The sequence below is a fragment of the Lissotriton helveticus genome, chromosome 6 (assembly GCF_964261635.1).
Source record: "Lissotriton helveticus chromosome 6, aLisHel1.1, whole genome shotgun sequence".
NCBI classification, from domain to species: Eukaryota; Metazoa; Chordata; class Amphibia; order Caudata; family Salamandridae; genus Lissotriton; species Lissotriton helveticus.
Genome location: NC_136067.1, coordinates 2105364985 through 2105373617, shown reverse-complemented (window position 1 = coordinate 2105373617; position 8633 = coordinate 2105364985). Strand labels below are relative to the sequence as shown.

The 8633-nt window shown below is 45.1% G+C and overlaps 1 pseudogene; it reads left to right on the top strand.

Moving 5' to 3' along the window:
* The first annotated feature begins 869 nt into the window (after nucleotides 1–869).
* On the top strand, nucleotides 870–8291 carry LOC144763062 (uncharacterized; annotated as a pseudogene).
* Nucleotides 8292–8633: the final 342 nt, after the last annotated feature.

The following is an 8633-nucleotide window of genomic DNA, read 5'->3' as shown; positions in this document are numbered from 1 at the left end:
AGGCTGGGCTTCTTCAGGAGGGCCTTAACTACCGCTCCCTTCCAGCTGGGAGGCACCACTCCTTGGGTGAAGGATAGATTTATCAGGTCCGTCACTGGGCCGCCGATGGTAGAAGCTACCTGCTTCAGATATTTCATCGGTACCGGATCTCTCGGAGACCCACTCTTCACGGTCACCAGGACCCCAAGAGCTTCGTCCACAGTGACTGGTCCAAAGGAGTCCAGCTCTGCTTTCCTCACCCTAGGCTGAGACCCAGGGTTACATACAGGGGGTGGCTCCTGAGCTAACCGAGGGAGGGACGCCAAGATGTTTTCTATCTTGGATTTAAAGAACAAGGCTAGTTCTAAGCATTTCTCACACAGGTTATCGTGAATGACCGGAGGTTCGGGAGTTTTCAAAAGTTCTCTAATGACCTTAAACGACTCTTGCGAGGAGTTGGAAGAGAGACCTATTCTCTCCTCAAAGAACTTAGATTTCGCTACCCGGATAGCGGATTTTTAGGTATTAAGAGCTGCCCGATATTCTCTCCGGTTCACTTCGCCCCAGTCCTTCCTCCAAATCCGCTCCCGCCTCTTGCAGCCCTTCCTCAATGTTCTGAGCTCTGGCGTGTACCAGGGAGCTGAGCCCACTCTCTTACCCCTGGTGAGTAGTCTTTTCTTAGGGAGGATAGCATCGAGCGAGTTGGTCAGCCAGGTGTTTACGTTCGCATCAGCTACTAACGGGTCAGGCCCGGGGGGGGGGGGACGAGACGCCTCCAAGTGTACCGCCCAGGTGTCCACTGGGAGCCTAGACCAGGCTCTTTCCACCGTGTATACTCTAGATGTTGGTGCCACTGGGACATCAAACTGCCACAAGGCCGGAATCATAAAATGGTCTGTCCAGGGCAGAACCAGCGCGTGCAGTACTTTGAGGCGTTCCGAGTTCGAAAAAATGGGGTCGAGCAAATGTCCCTTCCCGTGCGTTGCACCCGAATTGACCAGGTTAATCTTGAATGCTTTCAGATCACACTGAAGATCTCCTGCCAGCGAGTCAGAGGGGTCATCAAAATGGATGTTGAAGTCACCCAGTGCCACAAAGTTGGCTGTGGAAGAGGCAAGAAGCGCGACCGTTTCTAGAAAGGAGTTGAGGAAATTGCCCATGATCCCAGGTGGGCGGTAAACAAGGAGGCCTGCCAAGGAAACGGTAGGCGACAACCGTAGAGAGAACTGACAGCTCTCGCAGTCGCTCATCCCTCTGTCCTGAACCTTACAGGTTAACGTATCCCTGTAATGGACGGCAATTCCACCTCCCCGCCCCACTGGTCTATCTAGGTGAGATATGAGAAAGCCTGGTGGAAGTGCTCTGACCATATCCGGGCCGGAGCAGGAAGAGATCCATGTTTCTGTTAAAAACAACACATCCAACTTATGATCGAGAATGAGGGAATTAATTTCTGTCGCATGACTGGGGAGGGACCGACAGTTCAGCAGGGCCATTGATAACACACGACTGTCTTTGGCCGTTTCCTGACCCGGATTACAGACCCCACAGGGCAGGAACGGTTGTCCTCCCTCGTGAACATACCTACATGCGACGAGCATGAGTTCATCCCTCGTGTACCTGATATAAGCCGGAGATGATACCCGTGAGTCGGGCAGGAGGACCAGCCCTGAGCCCGTCTGGGCCCAGACGGGCACAGACGGGCTGAACTCTGGCGTAACTCCGGCGTCAGTCCGGCGTCCCCGCTGCGCGCGGCCGCTGCGCGTCAGCATGGCTGCCTATATGCACGCCTAGCGAGTAGAAAGAGGACTGAGCGCGCGATGAGACCCCCTCACCCAATATGGCCGCCACGAGACAGGGGCAGAGGACCCGCAAAGTGCGGTGGATTTCACACAATTATGGTGCAAGTAGAATGACAGCAGTGGGAGTATGCGAGGCCAGACTGCTAAAAACAGGGGATAAGTGTCCAAACAAAATTTAAAATAAACGACAAAACGGGTAATTAAAACGAGGAGCTGCCAAAGACAAGCGCTGCAGGTATGGCGCTAACGCTGGAATAGGGCGCGCTGCAAGATTTACCTGCCTATATGCATGCCTAGCGAGTAGAAAGAGGACTGAGCGCGCGATGAGACCCCCTCACCCAATATGGCCGCCACGAGACAGGGGCAGAGGACCCGCAAAGTGCGGTGGATTTCACACAATTATGGTGCAAGTAGAATGACAGCAGTGGGAGTATGCGAGGCCAGACTGCTAAAAACAGGGGATAAATGTCCAAGCAAAATTTAAAATAAACGACAAAACGGGTAATTAAAACGAGGAGCTGCCAAAGACAAGCGCTGCAGGTATGGCGCTAACGCTGGAATAGGGCGCGCTGCAAGATTTACCTGCCTATATGTACGCCTAGCGAGTAGAAAGAGGACTGAGCGCGCGATGAGACCCCCTCACCCAATATGGCCGCCACGAGACAGGGGCAGAGGACCCGCAAAGTGCGGTGGATTTCACACAATTATGGTGCAAGTAGAATGACAGCAGTGGGAGTATGCGAGGCCAGACTGCTAAAAACAGGGGATAAGTGTCCAAACAAAATTTAAAATAAACGACAAAACGGGTAATTAAAACGAGGAGCTGCCAAAGACAAGCGCTGCAGGTATGGCGCTAACGCTGGAATAGGGCGCGCTGCAAGATTTACCTGCCTATATGCACGCCTAGCGAGTAGAAAGAGGACTGAGCGCGCGATGAGACCCCCTCACCCAATATGGCCACCACGAAACAGGGGCAGAGGACCCGCAAAGTGCGGTGGATTTCACACAATTATGGTGCAAGTAGAATGACAGCAGTGGGAGTATGCGAGGCCAGACTGCTAAAAACAGGGGATAAGTGTCCAAACAAAATGTAAAATAAACGACAAAACGGGTAATTAAAACGAGGAGCTGCCAAAGACAAGCACTGCCAAAGACAAGCGCTGCAGGTATGGCGCTAACGACTGTGAGAACCAAAAAAAAGTGCTACCTCCCTTGCGTGGGTGGACCAGGTGACCGCGACAGGAAAGGGCCCAAAATGTATTGTGGAGGCTTCAAAATTATCTATCACAGAACAACCTATTTTTACATGAGGGGCACCTGCGTTTTTTGGACCCGGGCTCAGCAGCCATCTAGGGAAACTTGCCAAGCTCAGACATTTCTGAAAATTAGACACCAGGGGATGTCCAAGCAGGTCTGGTTTGCTTAGATCCCTCAATGTTTCTTACTCGGAATCCCCTGCAAATCTCAAATGTAGCTAATAAATCAGATTTCTGAGTGGGAGAGTTGTGGGATCACTGGCCCAGCACAAACTTCCTACCACCCAGCATTCCCTCAGGTCTCCTGATAAAAATGATATTCACTTGTGTGGGTGGACCAAGTGCCTGCAAAAGAGAAGGGCCCAAAACGTGTTTATTTAACACTTTTGCTTTTTGCCTTTTTTTTAAATACAACAGTGCAGTACAAAATACATTTCAAGTGAGATTCCTGGGTTTACAGCTATTAGTAATGCAGCTCCGAACAAGTACTAATTCAGTTTTCTTGATCTACAATTATATGCCCACAATCTGGAGACATCAAAATTATCTTTCACAGAATGACCTGGTTTTGCAAGGGGGCACCTTTGTTTTTGGTCTAGGGCTCTGCGACCATCTAGGGAAACCTACCAATCCCAGACATTTCTGAAAACTAGACACCCATTGGATTGGAGGAAGGTGTGACTTGCATGAATCCCCAACGTTTTCATTCCCAGAATCCACTGCAAACCTCAAATTTAGCTAAAGAAATCACATGTTCCTTACATTTCTGTGTGGGATAATTGCGCTGGCATTTCCTACCACTCAGCGTTCCCACTCAGTCTCCCGATAAATGATACCTTTGTGGGTACCCAAAGTAGATTCGGCCTAAAAAGGAATTTTAAAAAACTGCCCTTTTGGATCCAGTTTGGTTCACCCTCAAACTCTACACGTTTTTGACCCTTCCCTGGTGCAGGCGCTTGGCCCACCCATATAAGTGAGGTATCATTTTTATTGGGAGACCAAGGAGAAAGTGGGTGGTAGGAAATTTGGGCCAGCATGGAGAACCCACACGGAAACGTGAAGAAAATATAATTTTAAGCATATTTTAGTTTTGCAGAGGATTCTGGGTAAGAAACCGTTGAGTGGATTTACGCGAGCCACACCTCCCTGGGCTCCCCTGGGCTCCCCCGGGATTCTAGTATTCAGAAATGTCTGGGTTTGGTCGGTTTCCCTAAATGGGCACCGAGCACGGGACCAAAAACGCAGGTGCACTTCTTGCAAAACCAGGTTGTGATAGATAATTTGGATGTCTCTACAATACTTTTTGGGCCCTTCCCTGTCACGGGCTCTAGGCCCACCTTGACAAGTGACGTTCTATTTTTATTGGGCGACTTGAGGGAATGGCATTTGGAAGGAAGTTGGTGGCTCTGCAGATTCAAGAACATTCCAATACAAAAATGTGAGGAAAAAAGATGTTGAGACAAATTTTGAGGATTACAAGGGATTCTGGGTAACAGAACCTGGTGAGAGCACAAGTCCTCCATCCTGGATTCCCCTAGGTGTCTAGTTTTCAAAAATGTACAGATTTGCTAGTGATGTTTTCACATTTCCTTTTGGTCCGTTTCTTGTCACAGGCACTAGGCTTACCCAGATAAATGAGGTACAATTTTTTCAGAAGCCTTGGGGGAATGCTGGGTGGAAGGAAGTGTGTGGCTCCCCTCAGATTCCAGAACTTCCCATCACAGAAATGTGATGACAATGTGTTTTTTTAGATACATTTAGAGTTTGCAAAGGATTCTGGGTAACAGAACCTGGTGAGAGCCACACGAGTCACCACATACCTGGATTCCACTAGGTGTCTAGTTTTTAAAAAATGTACAGGTTGGCTAGGTTTCTCTAGGTGCTGGCTGAGGTAGGGCCTAATATTAACAGCTAGGCACTTTGCCAAAAAGGGGCCGTTTTCAATGGAAACGCTGTTTATCCTGCAAAGTCCATGCACAAAACAAACAGTAAAAAAGCAAAAGTCTCTGAAAGCCCTAGATAGAAACTGTGAAAATGAATTTGCACAGCTTAAAACGTTCTAAACACTGATAACCACTGATTTTTATACTGACAAATCCCCATCTGCAGTTCACATCAAAAAGAAACTGAAAACAGGGAAAACTAAGTGTATTTCAGAGTTTCTTTTACTTCGTTATAAATGTGCAGTATAAGGCTTTCGGAATAACAGATCATAATTATAGTTTATTTATTATTGACTTGCTTTTTTTTACAGATAAAAGAAATGCTTTAAGAATGGAAGATGGAAAGGACATGAGGAAAAGGCAAAGTTTTGCATTGAAACCTACCCCAAGAAGACCTGTTCATAATCAATAAAATATCTTAATCTACGCTCTCATGCAGCGTGAAAAAAAATACTCGACTCAAAAAGACTAACCAGAGAAACACTAGGGAATAGAGAACTTTCTAAATGTACTAAAGCTCTCAAAGCAATGTTTATATTATCATATAAGGAGCACATGAAGTCAGCATAGAAGAAAGACAATATTTATTTAATGTGACTTTGGTTCACAGAATGGAATGACTATAAATATTCTCAATGTGATAAAACATTCCGGACCACAAGCCGTCTAAAGTTACATAAGGTTGCCCACACAACACTGAGAACATATAAATGTAAGTAATGTGGGCAGACATTCAATGAAAAGAGTCTTGACACCTGGAAGAAGTTATATGAATGTACTGAATGTCAGATTGCATGCAAAAGGACACCTGCTGATAGATCAGGCAAGTCCTGCTGAGGAAAACATATTCATAACAATGGGAAACTTGCAGTCTCATCAGACTGTCCATACTGATGGGAACCCTTTTAAACTAACTGAATCTAATCCAGCATTCATTACAAAGGCAGAGCTAATACGACAGGAAAATGTCCACATTGGGCAAAAATCATATGAATGTAGAGAATGTGACAAGGTATTCATTGCAAAGGCAAACCTAATGCAACGTCTGAAAATCCACACTGGAGAGAAGCCTTATAAATGTACTGAAGGTGAGATGGCATTCCATAGAAAAGAGCTGTTGAAGCAACATCACAGATTTCACACTGGAGAGAAACCCTTTCATTGTAGTGAATGTGACAGGTCATTCGTTGCAAAGACAAATCTAATGCAACATCTGAAAATACACACTGGAGAGAAGCCATATAAGTGTACTGAATGTGACCAGGCATTCATAAACAAACCGCTATTAAACCAACATCAGAGATTCCACACTGGAGAGAAGCCATATAAAAGTACTGAATGTGACAAGGCATTCATTAGCAAATAGCTGTTAAAGCAACATCAGAGAGTCCACACTGGAGAGAAACTTTTTAATTGTAGTGAATGTGACAGGTCTTTCACTTCAAAGACAAATCTAAAGCAACATCTGAAAATCCACACTGGAGAGAAACCCTATGGTTGTAGTGAATGTGAGAAGGCATTCATTACTAACGGAGAACTAATACGACATAAAAGTCCACATTTGTAAAGCGCACAATCACCCGTAAGGGTCTCTAGGCGCTGGGGGCAGTCGGGAAGATTAAGCGAGCTATTGCCCAGAGTCACATGGTGCTGGGCTAACCTGCCGCCGGAGCCGGGGATCGAACCGTGGTCCCCAGATTCCAACGTCAGTCGCCCTGGCCGCGGCGCTACACCTCTCCCCATCAGAGAGTCCACACTGGAGAGAAACCATATGAATGCTCTGAATGTGACAAGGCTTTCAATACAAGTGCATCCCTAATACGACATCAGAGAGTGCACACTGGTGAGAAACCATATAAATGTACAGAATGTGACAAGGCATTCTATAGAAAAGAGTTGTTAAAGCAACATCAGAGAGTCCACACTGGAGAGAAACCATATAAATGTACTGAATGTGACAAGGCATTCATTGGCAAGAAGCTGTTAAACCAACATCAGAGATTCCACACTGGAGAGAAGCCATATAAATGTACTGAATGTGACAAGGCATTCATTGGCAAAAATCTGTTAAAACAGCATCAGAGATTCCACACTGGAGAGAAACCCTTTCGTTGTAGTGAATGTGACAGGTCATTCGCTGCAAAGACAAATCTAAAGCAACATCTGAAAATCCACACTGGGGAGAAACCATTTAAATGTACAGAATGTGACAAGACATTTGTTGGAAAGAGATCTCTAATGCGACATCTGAAAATGCATACTGAAGAGAAGCCATATAAATGTACTGAATGTGACAAGGCATTCATTGTAAAGGAATCCCTAATGCGACATCTGAAAATCCACACTGGAGAAAAACCATATAAATGTACAGAATGTAACAAGCATTTCATTACAAAAAATGAGTTAATGCGACATCATACGATCCACACAGGGGAGAAACCATATAAATGTACTGAATGTAACAAGGCATTCTGTACAAGGGGAGAGCTAAATCAACACCATACAGTCCACACAGGGGAGAAACCTTTTGCATGTTCTGAATGTGACAAGGCATTCATTACAAAAGCGCTGTTAAAGCATCATCAGAAAATCCACACTGGAGAGAAACCCTATGGTTGTAGTGAATGTAAGAAGGCATTCATTACTAACAGAGAACTAATACAACATCAGAGAGTCCACACTGGAGAGAAACCATATGAATGCTCTGAATGTGACAAGGCTTTCAATACAAGTGCATCCCTAATACGACATCAGAGAGTGCACACTGGAGAGAAACCATTTAAATGTGCAGAATGTGACAAGGCATTCATTACAAAAGAGTTGTTAAAGCAACATCAGAAAATCCACACTGGAGTGAAACCCTTTTGTTGTAGTGAATGTGACAAGGCATTCGTACGTAAGGGAGCTCTAACGCATCATCTGAAAATTCACACAGAAGAGAAACCATATAAATGTACTGAATGTGAAAAGGCATTCATTTCAAACACAAACCTAATGCAGCATCTGAATATACACACTGGGGAGAAACCATTTAAATGTACAGAATGTGACCAGGCATTTGCTGCAAAGGCAAACCTGAGGCGACATCGGAAAATGCATACTAAAGAGAAGCCATATAAATGTACTGAATGTGACAAGGCATTCGTTGAAAGAAAAAAAAAGAGCTAAAACAACATCATACAGTCCACACAGGGGAGAAACCATATAAATGTACTGAATGTAACAAGGCATTTGTTACAAGGGGAAAGGTACATCGACATTATGCAGTCCACAATAGGGAAAAACCTTATGAATGTGCTGCATGTGACAAGGCATTCTTCACAAAAGCACTGTTATACCAACATCAGAAAATCCACACTGGAAATAAACCATACGGTTGCAGTGAGTGTGACAAGGCATTTATTACTAACAGAGAACTAATACGACATCAGAGAGTCCACACTGGAGAGAAACCATATAAATGCACGGAATGTGACAAGTCATTCATTACAAAAGTAGCCCTTAGTCTACATCAGAGATGCCATACTGGAGAGAAACCATATGAATGCACAATGTGACAGGGCATTCATTACAAAAAGCTATCTCTTGCAACATCAGAAAATCCACACCGGAGACAAACCATTTGCTTGTAGAGAATGTGAGAAGGCATTCAT